General features: G+C 35.6%; 1 protein-coding gene across 9 annotated transcripts in view; it reads left to right on the top strand.

Moving 5' to 3' along the window:
• Positions 1–23,193, top strand: part of LOC145292010 (tyrosine-protein phosphatase non-receptor type 4-like) — a 973,203-nt gene that overhangs the window by 936,270 nt on the left and 13,740 nt on the right. The window contains exon 29 of one of the 9 annotated variants that reach the window (XR_013869534.1): positions 8,495–8,577. The exons of the other annotated variants lie outside the window; for them this stretch is intronic. The gene's annotated coding sequence lies outside the window, so the exon portion shown is untranslated. The remainder of the gene's footprint in view (positions 1–8,494; positions 8,578–23,193) is intronic. 9 annotated transcript variants of the gene reach the window in all.

Raw genomic sequence — 23,193 nt, 5'->3', positions numbered from 1 at the left:
CTTGTTTTCCCAACTGCTGGAAAACCGCCTCTGTGGTACCAGTCTTCAAGAATTCTGGTGAAAGAACTGACCCACTAAATTATCGCCCCATTAGCCTCCTCCCGCTTTTCGCCAAAATATTTGAGTCCTTAGTTAATCAAGCCCTAGTCCAGCACCTAACAGCTGCTAAACTCCTGACTGACAAACATGGATTCAGGCAAGCCTGTTCAACAGCAGATATCTTAACTGTAGTTTCTGAACGTATATACCGTTCATTAGATAAAACAGGGGAGGGTAGAGCGGTGGCCCTTGATATATCTAAGGCTTTTGACAGGGTATGGCACGATGGTCTTCTAAGGAAAATTAGATCATATGGAATCACTGGAAGAATTCATAATGTAATTAAATCCTTCTTAAGTAATAGAAAAATCAAAGTTGTCCTCGACGGTCGTACATCCAAACAATATGACATAAATGCGGGAGTACCTCAGGGGTCTATCCTTGGACCTCTATTATTTCTGATATTCATAAACGACCTCCCTGATAAAATTGTTTCGGAGATGGGTATATTTGCCGATGACACCACTCTCTATAACAGATATGAGGGGAAAACAAATGAACACATATCTAAGGAAATGGCAGAAACACTAGAGGATGACCTCCAATCCGTAGTGGAATGGGGACAAAAATGGTTGGTCACATTCAATGCTGCTAAGACTAAGCTTGTTTCCTTCAATAACTACAAGAAACCTTCTCTACCACCAATAGCAATGCCCAAGAACACATTGCCTGAAAGTACTTCTTTTAAACTCCTCGGCCTAACGTTTACAGGGAATATGAACTGGAATAGATACATTGAGAGCATTGCCAAGGCTGCTGCAAGGAAGGTTGGCTCCCTCTACCGTGCTAGAAAACTACTTACGCCTGACAGTATCCTATACCTCTATAAGGCAACCATTCGCCCATGTATGGAGTACTGTTGTCACATCTGCGCTGGTGCATCTGCTTCTTGTCTCTCGCTCCTGGACAGGGTTCAAAAGAGAGTCGCCAACCTGATAGGTCCTGAACTGTCATCTAGGATTCAGCCTCTCTCCCATCGACGAGATGTTGCATCCCTCTGCCTGTTCTACAAATACTTTAATGGTGAATGCTCTGACGAACTGCAAACACTTGTACCTCCCTGACGTAACTACCCCTGACAAACCTGACAAGCTACTAAGTCTCATCCCTTTACAGTAGAGGTGCAAGAAAGCCTTTTACTTCAATAGTTTCTTCCCCAGAACTGCGGGTCTTTGGAACTCCCTTCTGGGATTCTGCTTTCCCAACTGCAATGATATGCAGAAGTTTAATGTTAAAAAACATCTTTCTATTCATCTCCCTTCATAATGACTCCGCTAATTAAGTCCCTGATAGTAGCCCCCTGCTTCAAAGTGGCACTGTGCCTTGTTTGGCGTGAATATTGAATTTAAAAAAAAAAAAAAAAAAAAAAAAAACAGATTTGTTGTATGTGTTCCATTTAAGATCAGGAGTAACAGTCAAGCCCAGAAGCTTGTCAAAACTTGAGGCCTCCTAAAGACAACGGCCATTCATTTCAATTGATGCCAGATGTGGATCAGAATGTTGATGATGTAAATAGAGAAGCTTGGTTTTAGATGCATTAAAAGTAACCAACCACTCCTTTCCCCATTGTACCACATGCTCAAGATCAGAGGAGAGAGAATCGGAGAGAACTTGCTCGTTTACTGTCTTAGATGTGCTACCATAAATGGTAGTGTCATCAGCATAAATGTCTACGAATGATGTAAGGATGTGATTTGGAAGATCATTAATGTAGATCAGGAACAGAGTTGGGCCCAGGATGGACCCCTGAGGGACTCCAGCATTTATACTGTGAGCTTCTGATTTTCGCCCATCAACTACTACTCTTATGAACCTATCAGAAAGAAATGATTTAATAATTGAGAAGACATTTCCAACTATGCCATACCCTATCAAAGGCCTTAGATATGTCAAGAGCAATTGCCCTAGAAAGGTTGCCTCTGTCAAGAGATTTGCTAATCCTATGAGATATAACTGTAAGCACATCTGCTGTAGATCTAGCAGAACGGAAACCATATTGAGTGTCACTAAGAAGGTTATTTTTGTTTAGATGGTTGATTACTTCTGTATTTAACACAGATTCCAGCAACTTACTCATGACGCACAGGAGACTTATTGGCCTTTACTGAGAGGGGGATGAACGATCACCTGAATTCTTAAATACAGGGCATACTGATGAGATTTTCCAGGATGATGGAAAACAATTCTCCTTAAGACAACATTTAAATAGTTTTGTAAGTATGGGCGCTAGTTCTGGTTGAAGTTTTTTGAGTACTATAATTGGAATACCGTTAGGGCCGGTTGCTTTACTGGAATCAAGGTTTTTAATTAGCTTGGCAACATCACATACAGATATATGTATATCACATAACGGATTTTCTGATACAGGAGGAAATATTGGGGGTTGGCGGCCTTGGTCGCAAAGGGTAGAATTAGTTGCAAAGTTCTTGGCAAATAGTTTGGCTTTGTCTGATGCTGACGAGATTAACTCAGGTCCATTGATGATAGTTGGGATAGAGCACACGCTTCTGTTGAGGATTCTGTTTGCTATTTGCCAAACTGGTGGGAACCAAGCCGCTGCTCAGCTACTTTGGACTTTACAGACTGAGCATAGAACGCTCTTGCGTTGTTTATTACTTTCTTATAATGGTTGCTGGCAGTCCTGAAAGCGGCTTTAGTTTCCATACATCTATTATGTTGGAAGCATTGGAAAAAGTGATTTCTGTGCGCAATGGCAGCAGCACATTCTGGAGAGAACTATGGCTGGCTGTTAGGTTTTTGCTGGAACTTTTTTGAGGGTATGAAACGGTCTATACCTACCATTAACCATTCCATCAGGTCTGATACTAAAGAGGACACATCCTTTTTAAACATGGAACGCAGAGGTAGATCCGATATAAATGTACGGAAGCTATCCCAGTCAGCCTTAGTGTATCGATATACTGTATGATGGAGAGGTTCGTCTGGGGACTTATTACATTTCATTTTTATCTTAATTGATACAACAGAGTGGTCAGAAGATCCAAGAGGAGACAGAACAGAAACTGAACATAGTTCAGGGCAAGTTGTGAGAAAAAGGTCTAGTAGACTCGCATATTGGCCATCATTGTCGGGCACACGGGTGGGTTCGTGAACAATCTGAATGAAGTCATAAGCAATGAAGAAATCATGACAGAACCTCCCCTCATCATCGGTCTTGTTTGAGTGGGTCAACCATTCCACATTGTGAACATTGAAGTCTCCACATACGTGAATGTTAGCTGAAGGATAAGCAGATAGGCCTTGGTCAATTTTCTCATATATGCTTTTAAAGATAGTAACTCTGCTGTTGTGGGGGCGATAGAGAGTAAATATAAATGCAGTGGTGTGAGCTAAAGCAACCCGGAAGCACATATAGGGTAAGTTAGGATCTTCTCTGGAAATGTCCCTACCACATGGAAAGCCATCTTTAATATAGGCACATATTCCATGCCCATGGCGATCTTGGGGGTCAGATTTAGAAGTTAAGTCAGAGTATCCTTTAATTGCGAAATCTTCTAGGGAAATAACTTGTCCAATGCCAGTTTCGCTTAAAAATAAAAGGTCTGGTTCAGTCTCCTGTAATTGGGTTTCAACCTCTGGAAGGTTAAAACGTAGACCCCAGATGTTGGAGAAGGAGACATGGTAATGGGGTCTACATTGGAAGTTGGAGAACCGGGTTTAATCGTGTATTTTTTTTTTTAAACTTGTCATGATGGCATTTTGGAATTTGTGGACTAGGTCGTCAGATTTGCTTAGAGCAGGACAGAGAGGGGAACATGATAAGGTAAAGCCGTAACAATTACCCACTAATATGGCATCGAAAGGCCCCACCAGAAGCTACTGCATTGCCCAGAATCCATTCACTAAATGGCAATACAGCAGTCGCAGTACTTTGCCCCTGTTGATAGGACAGCCTCCTTAGTGGTTAATCCAAGGTTCGGGTCCCTGACTATCAGGCGGATAACATTAGCCCAGATAAAACGTTTACCTCCAGCACCCTTACTAGTGACATAGCTACAAGGATAGACATAGAAACAGAAAATTTCTACCATCTCTGCCAACTGTTCGCACAAAATACTGCCAACCTAGAAAACAGCTTTTTCTTCTCCCTTTGTCAGAAAAATCAGTCATTAAAAAATGAGGACTGAGGGACAAATAAGGAGAAGCAATAGTAACGGGAGCCGCGTGGGAACATGTGCTTGAATTGCCATTTTGAACCATTCAGTGGTCTCATTTTCGCACTGTTCAGCAGGAATTTAAAAGATATTTTGCCATTGGCCGTTTCTGATGATATCCCTGATTGCTTCCCAGTCAGCCTTTTTATAATATCTCGTTGTTTTGACCAATGGCTTTTCAGTTTTGGCTCTAGAGTTTAGGGCGATTTCTACCATTATCACTGCATGATCAGCGTTCCCAAGTGGGCTGTGGGCATTTGTTACACAATCATCGGGAACTGTGGTCAGAAACAGATCTAGAAGTGATGCGTGTTGTTCTTGCTGGTCTAGGAAACAGGTTGGCAACGTAGCCATCTATGATAGGGAATGAGATATAGAGAAGCTATGTGTTGTGCTACCAGCTGTGTCTGTGTAAGTAGAAAATCCAAGCCAGTTGCTGTGGTGGACATTGAAGTCACCAAATACATGCACTTGTGTGCTAGTGTCGAGGGATAGTGCTGTCAGAGACTTTGTTTATTAGGGTACAGTCCTGAGTCGAGGGAGAGCAATAGAGAAAATAAAAGTAGCTAATGTTGCATAAAGCACATAAAGGCTTGATCATCCGATTCTAGCTTTGTTTCTCTAGTCAAGGGGAGGGTGTTTCAAATACAGATTCCAAGCCTGTGCATATGTCTGTCAGAGTCCTTACGGCAGAGTGGGAGATATCCGGGCATGTTAAAGTAGTTAGTAGTTAGTTGGAGGAGGGTAGGTTAGTCTCAGATATCCGGGGTGTTTGTTAGGAGAAATGCTCCGGCATCATTTAAATTAGTTCTAAGCCCATGGATGTTTGTAAATGCAAGCCTCAAGAGAGGAGGCAGGTTTGTTTTGTTTGAGTTTTGGCCTCGTTTAAGCGTGATTTTTTTTTGTACTATCATTTTTTTTTAAAGAGTTTCAGTTTAGGTAAGGCGTTCTGAAGAAGTGATTATGCAGAATACCAGACATGCAACACAAGTAAACCATCAGTTGACTAGGATACCAGACATGCAACACAAGTAGACCATCAGTTGACTAGGATACCAGACATGCAACACAAGTAGACCACCAGTTGACTTGCATTGTGACCTCAGGAAAGCCCACTGGGGATGATGCAGGGTCCCTTTCCATGCGCGACATGACACTACAAATATCTCGATATTATACAACTGTTGATGGAGCAGCGATAGTCAACCCAATCTACTAGCACTGGCATTACAGCATTCAAGCACTCCCAAGTGCCCAATGGGATGTGTCGGCAGTGGGGAAAACAGCGTTCATTGCCCTAGTCAGGAAGATCAACCACTGAGTGTTTCCGTCGAATCCCTGTGATTCGACCTCTATGCCTGGCTAATAGGCAAAGAAGGAGTATGGGAGCCGGGCGATAGACAGAGCTATCTACTCCTTAAGCAGTTTAGGTTTGCAGACCGGTAATTTGTTTGAGTCACCAGCTCTAGGAAGGTTGTCATCCAAAATTGGAGAGGCCTCCCTCCCCTTAGGTTTAGTTTCAGAGTTTTCCTTCTCTTAGACGGATGACCTGGGAAGATCTACGGATCCATCAGTACCGAGAAGGATTGCTCCGCGCCTGGGTTCTAATCCAGGTATTTCTACAACCCCATGTGGGTAGTTAATGTTATTGGGTTAGTTTATAAAGGTTATACATCTACTGAAAAATTACACTCCTTAAAGTGATTAAGGGACATTGTTATTTCATTGTTACTGGAGGAGGGGGTGAGTAAGAGTTCATGCAGTGGAAGCAGCTATATTTGCTTATTGGTCCCGTGACAAAGGAAGGATTAGACCTAGTAATTCACTCCTATCCGTTTGTTCACACTTTTCTCAATAACTACGCCTGAGATTTTTGGAAACTTTGTGCAAACTTTAGTCATGATGAAAGTAAATTTTTACCAGAATGGATTTTCCATGATAACTCTGGTTGCTCTCCTAGGGGGCATTATAAAGATAAAATTGTCCTTAAATTATTCATCTGTTCATTTGTTCACACTATTCTCAATACCCAGGCCTTGGATTTTTTTAAAATTTTGCATAAACATTAGTCATGGTGAAAGTAAATTTTTCACTTGTGAAAGCGGATGCTCAGCTTGTTAAAAAAATAAATGAAAAAAATTAAATTAATGATAGTAATATAAACAAATAAATAAAAATGAATAATAGTAATAAAAATAAATAAATGATAATAATAAAAATAAATAAATGATAAAAATAAAGTAATAAAAATAAATTAATAATGGTAATAAAATAAATAAATAAAAATAAATTAAAAATAGTAATAAAAAAATGAACAAATGAAAACTTTTATTGAAGTTTTGTGTATATATATATATATATATATATATATATATATATATATATATATATATATAAACGCTCTCTTAGTCATGAAAATCTGAACAAAATTGTCGCTAAAATTAATGTTTTAAAGAATAATTAAATAAATATTAAACTGTATTAAAAATACACACAGAAAAAAATGGATTCTACATAAAAAAAATCAATCTTGGTTGCGAAAATGTGCAAAATATCCAAACAAGTCAGTTATTAAAAACTTTTATTTTATTGAAAATTTCTAAATTTTCATTTATTACTATTTTTGTTTTGTTTTGTAAACATAAATACACTTGGTTGCAGATACAGTACTCTAGGCCAAATTAGCTTGTTTTTTTTTTACCTGCAAACAACTACTTGCTGGCAACAATTTAAAATGTGACATTTGTTCAAAACATTGTAAAAATACCAATCAAAATTTTCGTTTAAATAATTTTATTAAAAATTTTGTAAATTAACGCACTCACCATACAGAAATCAGTCTTGATCATGAATAAATAATATAACTCGATATTATTATATATTTATTTTTATATATTTATTTATTATTTAATAAAAATATCAATCTAAAGATTCATTAAAGTTGTGAAAAAAGATATTCTAGGTCACAAAAATTTGCTTGAATGTGCCAAGGTGAAGGTTAAACCAGTGTTACCCAAAACTTATCCTTTTCTAGTGAAGGTCTTATTCCCTACTTCCTCCTATTTTTTTAACCAACAAATAATCTACTTGAGTTTTTGCTGTATCCGATTCATATGCAGCAAAATGACTTTCCTTTTTCGTAAAAAGGATGTTTGCAACCATCACAGGGCCAAATTCTAAACTTCTTTCTCTCTACTGTATTTATATCACCATATGCACACATTCAAAATCACCAGTGATCTTTCCAACATGACCATTCAAAACTACCATAACACCAAATACTTCCTCCTCATAAATTTTATTAGTTACTGCAATAAACCTGTTATAAAACTCATCTTTCACATATTTGAGAACTTGTTTTTTATGTTTTCCGGGACAACTATCAAATTTGAGTAATCTGAGTATTCAACAGCATTTGTGTCTGTACGATTGCATTTAAAGTCAGCATAATACCACTTCTTAACTATGGAATTGCATTACTTGAACAGTACTTTTCAATGCCATCCCATTTTCGATTTGAAAAATATTGGGGAAAAATATTATGAGAACTAAAATATTCATAATAAAATGAAATAATGTCTATATAAGGAATTGTATTTAATCTTTGTGTTGATATTCATTTTGTTTTGTGATTACTTTTCCTACAAATGATAACCTAGTTCTGGCTTAAAAGTTTTTAATTGTGAGATTGTAATTAATTCTATTAAGCTTAAGCTTTGGGAGGATTATCTAATTACATGCGTCTTCCAAGCAAGATGGCACTGGCATGATGATATATCAATTTTTCTAAAGTTTTCTCTCCATGGATCTGTTTCTATAAATTTTGTGCATTTCTTTTTTTACTTTTGTTGAATGATAACATGAAAAGGTTTTATAAAATGTTTACAATAAATAAAATCTCTAATTTTGTATTGATTAATGAGTAGTAATAAAACGAGAGAAAAAATAAGCATTAATATTGAAGTATTTATGAACAAGCTATATATTTCTGCATCACATTGTTTTTTCTTACATATTGAAAACCCTTTCCTGCAAAATAATTTACCAGTTTAATAACATTGTTCATAGAAGCTTAACTGTAAATGGCATTTCATTTTCTGTGATTTTTAGCATGAGATTTACTCAGTATTATCTGCAAATGTCCACTATAGTACAAGATAGTCTCTTAATAGTCGCATCCATACTGATCCCGCTTTCCTTCTCTCTCTCTCTCACTTAAGGGAGATAATTATGATTGCTTGCCTTGTGGAACACCATTGGTAGACATTCTACCATTAAAGAAAAAAGTTCAACAGTTGGGAAGGTAGGTTTTCCTCCCACTTCTATTTAATGATGTATTCACCATTCCTGCGCGTTCTCTTTTATGCTTACATTTTATTTTTGGTGTTGGTAATTTTGACTAATTCTCTAGCAATACTGGGCTCTGCATGTACAGTTATTTGTTGAGACACTTTCTTCAGAAAAATGAGAGATAAAAAGAAAAAGGGCCAATAGAAGAAGAGGAAAGACAAAATGTGGAAAAGGATTTTTAAAATATTTGAGCGGGACAAAAAAAAAAAAGATGATGGGAAAATATTTTCTTTCTCCTCTGCTTATTTTTTCTAATTAGTTAAATAATTTTTAAATATCCTCCTCCATGTTTTTCCCCTATCTATTTTTCCCCACCCGGTTTTATATCTGATGTGTATATTTTCAGCTATAAATCCTTAAAAAATAGTATCCTTTTCTCATTTTTCTGAGGAATTTTTTTTAATAATAACAATGATATTATGCGAATTAATTTGATGACATTATTGTTTTGATAAATTTGCTTTTTCCATTTTGTTTTCGACACTCAGTTGGATTTTATCCAAACTATCTTTTGATATATCAGACTTGAATAAGTGATGTATTTTTAATAGTTCACATTTTAGTGATCCTGATGATCACTAAAATGTGAACCTTTATTCAACAGTATTTGTGCCTGTATGATTGATTTAAAGTCAGCCTAATAATACCACTTCTTAACCATTGTTTCTGATGGAACAGAGTTGAGTGAACATTGGAGATTATCAGATTATTATGGTCAAAATTTTGATTCATCTATTAAATTCTAAAAATACTTGTTTTAGCTTCTATATGTTTGCTTCCTTAAAAAAAAAATGTATTTTTTTATTGCTATTTTTTTTAAATTTTAATTATTTAATTATTTACTTTTCTGCATGATATTATTAGGATAGCTTATTTTTATTTGGACAATTGATTTTAGAATTTGTATCATTTGGATTGTTATTTTAACAATGTATGAAATTTGGGAGCCTTAAAACTTATCTTCTTTTAGATATCTTTTTTTTTTTTTTTTTTTTTTTTTACAAAGGCATCACCACATTATCAAGGCCCAGAGGCCACTCAAGGATAAGGGTTAAAGAGTGTACAGTAGAAATTGGTCAATATAGTAATCATTAGTAATGAAAATTTGGTAAATTTAATAACTTATATGGAACGGCTCATCAAGAACTTATTTACTTTAGACTTGAACACAACCATATTGTAGTCAGCCGGAAAGCAGGAAAACGGAAGACAATTCCACAGGCGTGCAGTTCTAAGAAAGAAGCTTTGTTCATGGAATCTACGTTTAGGTTTAGGCACAGATAAAGAGTGGGGGAAATTATTGATAGTGTTTACAGCTAGACGAGTGTTTCTTGTGAAAGTTTGGCGAGGGGGGACCATAGATTGAAGCTCAGTTGAACAAGTATTAATACTTTTTTTGTGTGTTCTAATCTACTAATTATAATTATTAGTTCCCATATTCTACTTAATTCTGTACTAGGTCTACTTAGGAGGCCATTGTTAACTGTTTCTTTGAGATGTTTTATTCTCCACTGTTCTTCTCTATATAATTTTTTACTTCACCCTATGAAAATATGTGGCTAGCCATATTCATTTTTTTCTTGTATTACAACTTTCTAATAGTTTTCTTGCTGAAATATTATGAAAATAACAACCAAGATGAGAAATAATACACATAAATCCTCATCTCCAAATGTCTGAAACATTATTGCTTTTTATTCTACAATTATTTATATTTCTTTATTAGTGTTTTTTTTTAATTCTGGGTTCAAATAATGAAGCTATTTTTTGTCTTTTAAGGTGTTTTTGTTTGTTTTTAAGGCTCATGTGACAGAGCAGGTAGTTATTTAAATGTCTACATGAATTTGTTCAGTAGTTTTGAGTTTATTTGGAGCATATTGTTTCAGATACAACCCATAATACCTACTGTTTCTAGTGCAACAGGTACTACCTATAGATGCAAGATATAATAAAGAAATATAAAATGAAAAAATATTAAATAACGGTTTTCATTTATAATGGAAGCAGCAATAACAGCAAACATGCTAACAACTAAGGCAAAAATAATAACAATAATTATGCAGAAATATTCTCCATGCAATGCCAGGAACAAGGCCAACTATTCCCAATGGATAAATTCTTATAAAATAATATTGTATACAAAACCATTATGTGAAACAGCTTTTATGATAAAGTAAAGGTTTGCATAGGTGCCACAGATATTACACTCAAAATCAGGTGCACTTACCATATAGTAACTGTGGGAAAGTCAACTTGCAAAAAGAGTAGAAATTTACTCAAGTATCAGAATAACAAAAGCATTCGTACTAGCATAAAATGGGAAATCATGAAAATAACACATGCTTCAAGTGTAAACAGCGTGAATTGTTAGTTGAAGTGTCTGGACAAATACCAAATAATCCCAAAAGAAAAGTATAAACTACTCAATAAAATACATAAATCCATTGCAAAATGTAGACGTTTCACTTAATACCTTCTCTGCCAGATAAACCCCAATTAAATTATAGAACCACAAACAAAACAAAAGCATATATAAAAGATAAAAAAATTATTAATTGAACCCAGAATAAAGAAAAACATAGAAATTATTGTGGAATAAAATATCCAAATCATTTGTGGGATTATATATAAAAAACGAAAACTTAGTATTCAATATAGACAACAAAACTTAGTATTCAATATAGACAACAACAAAACTTAGTATTCAATATAGACAACAACAACAAAAATAATTGTCAGGTAAAAGCACCTGTCCAGTTCATAAATAATGTTGTAAATAAATGCCAAGTTATCAAAATATAAATCGAGAAAATATGAGTTATGTCCCTTAACCTAGCAGAAGCACAAAACTAATTAATTGCAAGGCCATTAATTTAATAAGAAATTATCTATCTTAACAATAATAACATTAGCAAATAGCAATGAAAGAAAGCAAACTTATATGAGCAAAAAGAAAGAAAATTGTTTTAAGTGGGGTAAACATCTATCATAAGTTATAACCCAAAGAAAATAAAAGGAAAACTATCTTTACAATTTGAAACCTGTCTAACAATTATTAAGACGGTGGAAACTTTAATAATGACTTATTAAAAACACAGAAGTTATTCAAGTCCTAAAAAAAACTCTGAGAAGATATCAAGCACTTTATATAAATGAGTATTCAAAACTTCTAGCCAGTTTAAAAACTGGTATCCGTTTTTACTGAGATAGTTTGTATACTTTTAAGATTTTTCAATGTTTGATATTGGTTTCTTGATTCTTTCTCTCATAAAATGAATATTTATCATAATATGAATATTCTCAACCAGTTGTGTGCATGGTAAAACGTTTTTTCTTATTTAAAATGTTTTACTTTTTGAATTTTTGCTTACAAAAAAACTTTTTTTTTAATGGTTTGTTTACAACTTAGTCATGTATCAAATGGATATTGAAATAAAATATATTGCTTTAGTTTTTTTTTTTTTTTTTTTCAGATAAGCAAAATTATTGTCCTATAGAAATCTTTGTCATATTTCATTTTTGCAAATATGCATGGCATGTTGAAAAAAATCTCTATTTTGCATTTACATGCTTTTGTTTTGTACAAATTAAGAACACAGAATTGTAGTGCTCTTCTGTCATTAAAATCTTCTCATATTATTGTTGCTTATGAATAAATTAATAGACATATTTTTAATGTATGCTTTTCAGAATAAAAATCTGATATTACTGAACTTCATATTACAAACTTTTAATGTATTGGATTGCTATCAGCGTTTGAATATTGGTTTAACTGATTACAAATGATTACTATTCAAGCTAGAATAACATCAAATTCGGTCTTTCTTCCAATTTATTACTCACAGCTAAATATGAATTGTTTCCATCAAACTATGACAGTACATTTTTTTTCAGATACGTTTTCTCTTTTTTTCATGTTTGTATTATTTTGTAAATAAACTAATAATATATATATATATATATATATATATATATATATATATATTGTTCCAAAAGTAATGCATCCTGTTTTTTAACTGAAGAAAGTTGAAGAGCTATGAAGACAGGAATGATACAATTAAAATGAGCAGCTTTTTGTGATATAGAATTTATTTATGATATAGGTGTATATATATTTCTACTATCATTCTCAATGTAATTTTGGCAGAAATGGAGTGGTTGCTATGCATAGGCATCTTTGTCACTCTTAAATCTATGAACTCATCTTCCAACTGAGATGACATCAACTGCATCGGTTTCAAAACATTCAACAGATGCCGGTGAATGATGATCAGTTGAATTTTCTTCTGCATGGAGGAATTCATAGATGCATCTCTGTTTCTGACATATATTTTTGATGGGTTGTTTCCTTAGAGTATCATATCATCAATATCTGCAAAATAAAGATGAAATTTTCATGTCATGAATGCATCAGTTCAGTCATCATAATAATACAATTTATAATCTCTTCTGATCCATTCAGATGGAATAAAAAATCGAAGCACTATTTTGGAATGCCCTTCGTATATAGATACACAAGAAAAATACCTGTTTTGAGACTGGTAGAATGAATTCATAAAACAGGACAGCTTTGTATCACTTTATATCTTTATAAATATAAGTATCACTTTATCCTTCCTTCCTTCCTTCCTTATATATATATATATATATATATATATATATACATAAAATGAACTCATTTTTTCCCCTATGATTTTTTACCTTAATAGGATTAAAAATCAAGACATTTCATGTAAATGTAATATGCACAAACTGCAGCACAATATCTGAGGTGTGTTATCGGCAAATTACCTCTCCACTTCCTCGATAATCGTAGATTCCTATGTTTTTCTCCTGAGAGTTAACTGCCACAATCTGTTAAAATCAATGGAAGTAGTAAAATCTTTTCTCTCTAATTAATTCCTCTCTTGATTTGTTTCTCAGACCTCATTTTTTAATGAGTGATTTTTCTGACAAAGGGAAAAGAAAAAGCTGTATTCTAGGTTGGCAGTATTTTGCGTGAACAGTCACCAAAGATGTTGGAAATTTTCTGTTTCCATGTCTATCCTTGTGGCCATGTCATCAGTAAGGGTGGTGGAGGTAAACATTTTATCTGGGTTGACATTATCCGCCTGATAATAAGGGAAGAACAGCTGTTACAACACTCGTAGCCATCAGAAGCTTACACAAAGTAGTGTACCGGCAAGAATTCCACTCCGTAAGGCAAAAGGAGGAATCAGTTATGGACTTTGTAGCACGACTTCAATCAGTCGCAAAATTCTGCGACTTTTCAGTGACTTGTCCGAACGGGATAGAATGCGGTCGGAAAGTCAGCTACTCCAATGATATGGTAACAGGACAGATGGTGGCAGGGCTGGCAAACCTGGAGCATCAAAGCAAGGTGCTGTCAGAGGCTGTGACGCTTACGAAGAAAAGTTCAACAGGCTTGTCAGCCTAGAACACCACGAACAAGTCTATCCCCCATCTCCACAGTAGTGTATACCCTACTACAACAAGCATACAGAGGTCAGGCCCCAGGCAGCGGCCTTGGGATAACCAGACCATATCAACCCCGAGAGACACTGAACCCTGTAAATAGTGTAGGAAGAGCTCACACCCTCACGGCTCAAAAGGACGAGGGGGCTGCCCAGCAGCAAAGATGACTTTGTCACAATTGCGGCTTGACCGGACATTTAAAAAGGGTCTGCCAAAAACTGAAGCAGGGGTACAGCAATAGGTCTACTGTGGGAGTGGTTGGAACAGAATCTAGAACTCTCACTACCCAAAGATATAAAAAGTGTTGTAACCGGATGATTTGCCAAGATTGATAAATAAAAAAGAGGTGAAACCAACCGGACAAAACCAAAGCCCGTGACACACCTTATTTGGAACAAAAATAAGTTCCGAAGAGGTACTCCTGATCCAGCACCAACCCTGACAGTAGAGATAACTCCGATTCCAGAAGCTCATGCAGAATTTGGGCGCATCTCCATAGGGGCAGCTGGCCTCCATACTCACTGGATTGATGCGATCGCAGTCACTGGGGCACAGACATGCTCTAGCAGACCAGAAATCCCAAAAATTCTGAAGTTTCCAGACAAATATCTAGTACCGACCAGTCACTGAATTTGGGAAATCACAGAAAACCTACTAAACATAAAAACCGTGATATTTGCTAAAATCAGAGTAGGATCACGGGAAACACGTCAGATTATATATGTATGAAAAAATACATCAGATTTCTGCCTGTTAGAGTCAGCCTTAAAAGACTTTGGTCTGGTACCAGAGAACTTTCCGGACCCAACTTCACAACAGAATGTGGCAACTAGCGATGGTAGAAAGGCATCATGTGGGTGCCCACAAAGAACTAATGTCCCACCTAAGCCGGACAGTATCCCTTTTGCCCAAACGGAAGTAAACAGACCCCGATTGGAACGATGGATGAAGAAGCATTTTGAGTCCAGTGCATTCAATGTATGCCCACATCAACGGCTGCAGGCGATGAAAGGAAAACCCATGGACATCACGTTCATCCCGGGGACCAAACCCTCAGCTGTCTACACCTCAATCCCGGTCCCACACCATGGGAAGAAAAGAGACTGAGACGTGGCATTGGGCATCATAGAACTTGTACCAGTGGGTACACCTACAACATGGTGCTCTAGAATGGTGGTTGTACCAAAAAAGGATGGATCACCGAGGTGTACGTTAGACCTACAAAAGCTCAACGCCGCTACCCTAAGGGAAACTCATAATACACCGTCTCCTTTCAACCAGGAATCGCTGGTGCCTGCGAAAACTAAGATAACCATCTTGGATGCAGAGAATGGCTATCATAACCTCACCCTCTCCCCATCAGCAAGTGATGCAACTACCTTTATCACGGAATGGGGTAGATACCATTATCTTCGGGCACCATAAGGATTCCAAGCATCAGGAGACGCATATACACGCAGGTTCGACAATATCACTGGAGATATGCTCAGAAAAACAAGACGTATAAACAACATGATACTATGGGACAACTATTGAAACATCATTTTGGCATACTATGGAGTACATAAATAACTGCAGCAAAAATGGTATTGTATTCAACCCCCAGAAATTTCACTTTGCAGGAAAAGAGGTGGAATTTGCTGGGTTCTTGATAATTGAAAACGGGATAAAACCCACTAAAAAGTGAATGAAGCAATACAGAATTTTCTGACACCAAAAATGTAACTGACATAAGATCCTGGTTTGGAATGGTAGCCTACACTTTTTCTCAGGCCGAAGTAATGACCCCGTTCCGGGAACTGCTGAAGACAAAAAATCAAATGTTCTACTGGGACAGCACACTCGATCGAATCTCTGAAGAGTCGAAAAGAAGGATCACAGAAGAGATTGAGAACAGTGTAAGAACCTTCAAAGTGAACAGACCAACTTGTTTGTCAACGGACTTCAGTAGGACAGGCTTGGGATATTTTCTTTTCCAGAAGCACTGCAACTGTGCCACCAAAGCCAGACTGAGGTGTGGTAAGGACCACTGGAGATTAATCCTGGCCGGCTCCCGATTTACTAATGACGCAGAGTCCTGATACGCACCAGTTGAAGGTGAGGCCTTGGCATTAGTCTACGGACTGGAAGCTACCAACATTGCCCTGCTTTTTATTGAAACAAACCGAGAGGTCTTTTTAGTATCCTCGCTGTTCCATTAAGCGCAATTGTCTGGATCTCTTTTGCACTTGGTTCACCAGGAATATTAGTTAGGTAGGACTTCAGGTTCTTCTTCATAAGCCCTGTGGTGCCTATGATAACTGGTATGATTGATATCTCCTTAAGATTCCAGATGGATGTCCTTGTTATGGACAAGTTCTCTGATGGTTTCTGAATATTTCTGTGCTAAAGTGGAATCAAATAGCCAAATGAAGTTGTTATTAGGCCATTTTTCAAAGTCAAAGTTGCCATATCAGTATTTTTTGTGATGATATCAACAATGTCATCTTTGCAAAATTCAGTGGTAAATTTGAGGCATAGATTTTTATTTGTGTGCATGTGTGTATTTGAATTGTTTGAGATTGAGATCTTTGTCTGACTTTTTCCATACACTTTTGTCACATACTTTGCATAGTTTGTTATATAAATTGTGTTCTTGTTGGCCCCTTTTATTTTTAATGTGAGTGTTTATATGTGTTAATGTTGATGTCATGAAGTAGTTCAGTACAAGCAGCATCAGGGAAATCCTTGATGTAGCTTGGAAAGATTGTTAGGAGGTTCTGAGTAGTTTGTGCAAACTTCTTTGAATAACTTTGGATACAATGATTGAGAAAAAGTCTCCTGTTATGGTTAGAGGGTTGATGCTGAAAACAAAAATGTAGTTTCCTTTGGGTGTACTGGTCCTGTGATTGTTTTCCGTGTCAGTAGTATGAGTATTAAATATAAGATGCATCATAAAATAAAATACCGTGGAGACAGAATGTATAAAAGAAAGAAAGAAAAAACAAAGAAAATATAAAATGAAATGAGAGATTGACTCAACTTCAGAAAATGTGAAATTTATTTGAAAAACAGCAAAACAGGATGCTTTATGGCATGTGCACAACAAATAAAATATGTGGTACATGCTGAATGCAGAAAAGAAAAAGAAAACAGAAAAATAGTTGATGGGATGGTTAAAAATCTTAAAAAGATCTCACAGTTGGAATGTATGAGATAGGAGGTGAATGTCTGGCATCTGTTAAGATGCTCGTTGCCAGCTTGAACAAAATAAGATAACTGAAAAAAGTGAAAAACTTTTTTTTCTTGTGAAGTGTTTTAACATTTTCACAGAAATTGAATTTAAAAACGCATGTGTGAAATCAAAATGGTAAAAAACTTTATTCTTGTGTAGTGCAACATTATTGGGAAAGTCTGCTTCAAACATGCACGTGCAGACATGCGGACGACTATTATTCAATGCAATACGATGGAGTGTGTAAATAATTCCACTGGACGAACTTCACAAGATCTCCAGCTATGGTATTGCTGGAAATGTCTTAATTATTAAATCATTTCTCTCTGATAGGTTCATAAGAGTAGTAGTTGATGGGCAAAAATCAGAAGCTCACAGTATAAATGCTGGAGTCCCTCAGTGTTCCATCCTGGGCCCAACTCTGGTCAAGATCAAAGTTTCTGTTCCGGCAGATGCTGCACTTAAGATAATTTGTACCAGTCAATGGAGGGGAAACTCTCTATACTGGGACAATTATTATTTTTGGTAACCAGAGTGCCCCCTTTTTGCCTACTTTTAGGGGAGCTGGTTTTTACCTCACATTAAAAACGGCCTTGTGCCTAATTTGCTCAGTGGGGGAGCAAATAAATACCATCTGTTCCGGCAGATACTGCAAGCTATGACTAGCTATGACTAGCAAAGACCAGATGTGGGGGCAACCCCACATGCCTGACCATTAACCAGCTCCCATTTCCCACCTCTGGGGAGCTGGTCCCCTTTTTCCCTTCCCCCTCCCTTCACTCCTCACATTAAAAATCGGCCTTGTGCCTAATTTGCTCAGTGAGGGAGCAAATAAACACCATCAAAGTGTAGTATCTGTTCTTCAGATGCTGCACTTCTATTTCTTGTTCTCTTTCGGTGGAGGAGAAATCCTTCACGACTGAGACAATTTTTATTTTTGTACCTTTTCTCCACGTTAAAAAACGACCCTGGTGTCTAACTCTGTCCCGTGGGGAGGCATAGTAAATAGGTACATTAATGATCTTCCAAATCACATCCTTACATCATTCGTAGACATTTTTGCTGATGACACTACCATCTATGGTAGCACATCTAAGACAGTAAACGACCAAGTTCTCTCCGATTCTCTCTCCTCTGATCTTGATCACGTTGTACAATGGGGAAAGGAGTGGCTGGTTACTTTTAATGCATCTAAAACCAAGCTTCTATCTTTACATCATCAACGTTCTGATCCCCATCTGGCATCATAAATTAAATAATGAATGGCTCTCGTCTTGGAGAGGCCTCAAGTTTTGACAGGCTTCTGGGCTTGACCTTTACTCCTGATCTTAAATGGAATACGTACATCAAATCTGTTGCCAAGGCCGCTGGAAAAATGGTCGGATCCTTCTATCGATCCAGTAGATATCTCACTGCTGATGCAATTCTCTATCTATATAAGAGCCAGATACATCCAAGGATGGAATACTGTTGCCACATATGGGCAGGAGCTGCTAGAAAAGACTTGTCCTGCCTTGATAGGGTTCAAAATAGACTTTGTGGCCTGGTGGGAGATGTCCTTTTCTCTTCGCTGCAACCTCTATCTCACAGAAGAGATGTTGCGAGTTTGTCTCTGCTTTATCGTTATTTTCATGGAAAGTGTTCAACTGAGCTTCAATCTATGGTCCCCCCTCGCCAAACTTTCACAAGAAACACTCATCTAGCTGAAAACATTATCAATAATTTTCCCCACTCTTTATCTGTACCTAAACCTAAACATAGATTCCATGAACAAAGCTTCTTTCTTAGAACTGCACGCCTGTGGAATTGTCTTCCGTTTTCCTGCTTTCCAGCTTTCTATAATATGGTTGTCTTCAAGTCCAACGTGAACAAGTTTCTGATGAGCCGTTCAACTTAAGTTAACAAATTTACCGAACTTCCATTACTATCGATTACTATATTGTCCTTTTGACTACTCTACATTCTTTAACCATTATCCTTGAGTGGCCTATCGGCCTTAATAAGTGGTGCCGTCTATGTAAAAAAAAAAAAAATATCGAATGTAGCAGCAAATCCTGCAAACATGTTTACCAGAAAGACAGTCGGAAATAAGTTATACACTATCCATCATGATTATGCAGTTCCTACAGCTATGTACCTTAAAAACGGAACTATTAAAACGTGGCATAGTTATATGGAACAAAAAGAAGAAAGAAGCAACCTTAGTAGAAGTTAGTGTCCCCAATGATGCTCGGTAAAACAGAGCCGAGTGTGAAAAGATAACGAAATACCAAAGTTTTGTATACAATATGAAAAGAAGCTGGAGTCCTAGAAAGATCTCCATTTCAGTATTTGTAGGAGCAACCGAATTTGTGAAAAGGAATTTGCGAGGAAAAACTACTTGGCAAATGTACACGGTAAACCAAGTGCAAGAATGATTTGAACAATTGCACTTTGGGGAATGGTTAAAATGTATGAGAGTGGGTGAATGTCTGGCACCCAGTAGGATGCCCCATCCCAAGCTTGAACAAAGTAAGAAAATTGCAAAAAAAAATAATTAGTGAGAACTTGAATACGTTCTAGACACTGTTCTCGAATATTAAATGTTTTTCTACATGAGTTTGTCGGAACAACCTGACATGAAGATACTTCACCTGAATTTCCAAATAACAGCATTCTAAGTTCAAATAAAATTTCTTTGGTATGGCTACCCTAAATTGGCTTCTACGAGGATCCATGGATTTTCTCTAAGTGATATTGCTAATATATAAACTGGATACTCAACTAAACTGAATAAGTTCTTGTGCTGGAATTCAGTAAGACCAAGAGATCAAATGAAAAATATACTATAACATAGTTAACTGGTCAGTAAATGATAGGTAAATTAATGTTCCTAACTTCTTGACAAGCTCAACATTTGAGAGATAAAAGAAAACTGTAATGGAATATTTAAATATCTATTCATCTCGTATATAACCCCAGAAAGGGTCTCCCTTAATTGTTGAGAACTTTAATTAAGTAAACAAGTGAGAAAATTATTAATCTAATGCATATGTATGCACACATTTGTACTAGTGTGCAGACCTGTATATTTGTAAGCACACAGTTGCTAATATCTCATAAGGAACAAAAAAAGCAGATTATTTATAGATATAAGTAAATAATCATATAAAATTATTATCCATATACCTATATACCTACACACACACACACTAGTAGTTCTAAAAGTAAAGCCACCTATTTTTTAATTCATAAAGTTGAAAGGCTACAAAGACAAGAGTGGTACCATTAAAATAAGTGACGTTTTATGTGCTAGAATATATTTTTCTACATAGTCACCACCATTATCAATGCACTTTTGCCAGGAATTCAATGATGCGTTTCTGATATTAAGGAATGTTCATGACAGGGGTTGCTTTTTTAGAGTCTCACACTGTTAATATCTGCAACAAAGAGATGAAACTTACACGTCATGAATGCTTAAGTTCAGTCATCATAAGAATGCAATTTGCAACTCCCTCTTATCCATTTGGGCAGAAAATACAAGTAAGAGGAATTACATTTGGAACACCTCTCCTAAGAATAAAGGAAACTTAACATATACCAAACAATAATTATCTTGAACTTAAATGATCACTTTCAGATTTGAAAATGAAATATAATTTTACTTTTTCTTACAAGCATTGCAAAACATCTCTCTTAGACTAATGGAAAAATAAAAATTAAAAATCAGCTTTTAACCATGTATAAAAGATACATAAACTTATCTCCTCTGTACTGTTAGCTTTCCTGTTTAAATTATAACTACAAAAATAAAACACTACAAGACCACCCTTCCAGATTGATTGAACAAATGCAAGCATTATCAAGAAAACCAAAATTCCCCTAAATACTTTTTACCAGTACTAACATCTGAACTCAAATAAAATTAGATTTTAATGGTTTACACAGATGATCGATTTACAACAGTTAAGTGATTTATTAAAATTCAAACTTTAACTAAACAAATTTAATTTCCTAAATCATGTTGAGATGTTCTGTTATTATTGATTACAAAATTATGTCTTACTTCATCTCTACAATGTTTTGCTAAAACAAATGGCAAATATTGACTGAATACTATGTTTGTTTGTTAATTTTGAATGAAAAAAAAAATTGAAGAAAAAACTTCCAGTAAATAACAGTCCTAATTTGGGCAGCTATGAATTCAGCACCTGCAACCCCATGTATTTGAGTAAGACTCCCCCTAAAATAGGTCACTTGTAGGTTATGGGTGTTGACTCATAATGCCCTAGGATAGGATCCTGGTGGCTGAGCCATTCTTCCACTTAGGCTAGACGGGAGATCGGAGGCCAATCCATTCATTCAGCTAGCTAAATCATGCTCTCATCCCCAACCATCTTATTGAATCTGATTTTTCAAAAATCAAAACTTCTTTTTATTTTTCTCCCCAACTACACAGCAATGGTTGACCGTCAATCATTTTGAGAAGAAAGAAGATTACCACTGCTAAAGAGTAATGTTTTCTGGGAGTAATGGTTCCTATCCTCTCTGCAAAATTTCCTTCTATGAGTAATGTTTTCTAAGATTAATGGTTCTATTCTCACTGAAATTTCTTTCTACAAGTAATGTTTTCTAAGAGCAATGTATTCTAGGAATATCCTACCTCTAAAATTTTATTCGACAACTTCATTTGGCATTAAATAACCTATAGATGGTTAATATGTCGCAAAACAAATCAAACCACATCAAACAAATGCTATTGGTCTGTAGTTTGGAGGATTGTTGGAGTATTTTCCTGGCTTTGGTGGGGGTATTCTCAAACAGGAATGTATTCTGAGAGCAATGTTTTCTAAGAATATAAATAATTATTATACCTGTAGAATTATATTTGATAACTATATTCCACATTAAATAAGTAATAGATGATTGACATGCAATAAAACAAGGTAAACCTAATTCTGAACTATAAGTTTAAACTTAAATACAAGTATTTCAAGAAACCTGTATAGCAAAAAGGTTTGGAGCCGGATTTAAATATTAAAAAAAAAGTATATAAAAATATAACTCTTTTAACTGATGAGCTAAAACTATTTGCAGATTTGGAACAGATCTCACACGGAATTAATTTGTTCAATAACTTACATCATTTTAAACACATTCTTAAACACACACACATATATATATATATATATATATATATATATATATATATATATATATATATATAAAGACACATTCCTGGACAAATATATACCCTCAAATAAAAGCCCACTACAGAGACAGAAATATATATAAATTTACAAATATGCAAACACAGATATCCAAATGGTATGCACCCATATGTCAAACTCATAGTAAATAATAATTATTCTATATGTGTACACAAACCTTTCTTACCAAAATTGAAATCCATCTATGCTTCAGATTCTGCATGTTCCAAATTCTAGTTATTTTTATTGTGCATATTTTGTTATGAATTTTTTTATCTTTTATTTAGTAATTTTCCTCTATCATTAATTTCGTCATTCTTTATTTGTGCGTAATTTTATAGTAAATGTGCCAATTTGTGTGCATATGTATATTGATAATGAGAAAAAAATATTTAATGCCTGAATATCTTTGTCGAGAAGTGAATGTATGCAACGTGGGGAGGGAATGTTTGGGTGTCATAATTCACAAACTTGATTGAACCCGATTCTCAATTCATTTATGTGCTGTCTTAGTGCCTCCAAAATAATCTCTCTAACATTTGAAAAATATAGTTAATCTAATCATTGTATTTAAATTTAAAAAATGGAATCCATGTGATGTCCTACTTGTAACCTCTCTGAAAATCTTTTCATTCTAATCTCCACCTGTGTCTGTAAAGTGTAGTCAAATCAGCATTTAGACTGTATA

This window comes from Euprymna scolopes, chromosome 13 (assembly GCF_053919585.1).
Source record: "Euprymna scolopes isolate OS-2025 chromosome 13, ASM5391958v1, whole genome shotgun sequence".
NCBI lineage: Eukaryota > Metazoa > Mollusca > Cephalopoda > Sepiida > Sepiolidae > Euprymna > Euprymna scolopes.
This window is presented reverse-complemented; position numbering and strand designations above follow the sequence as displayed.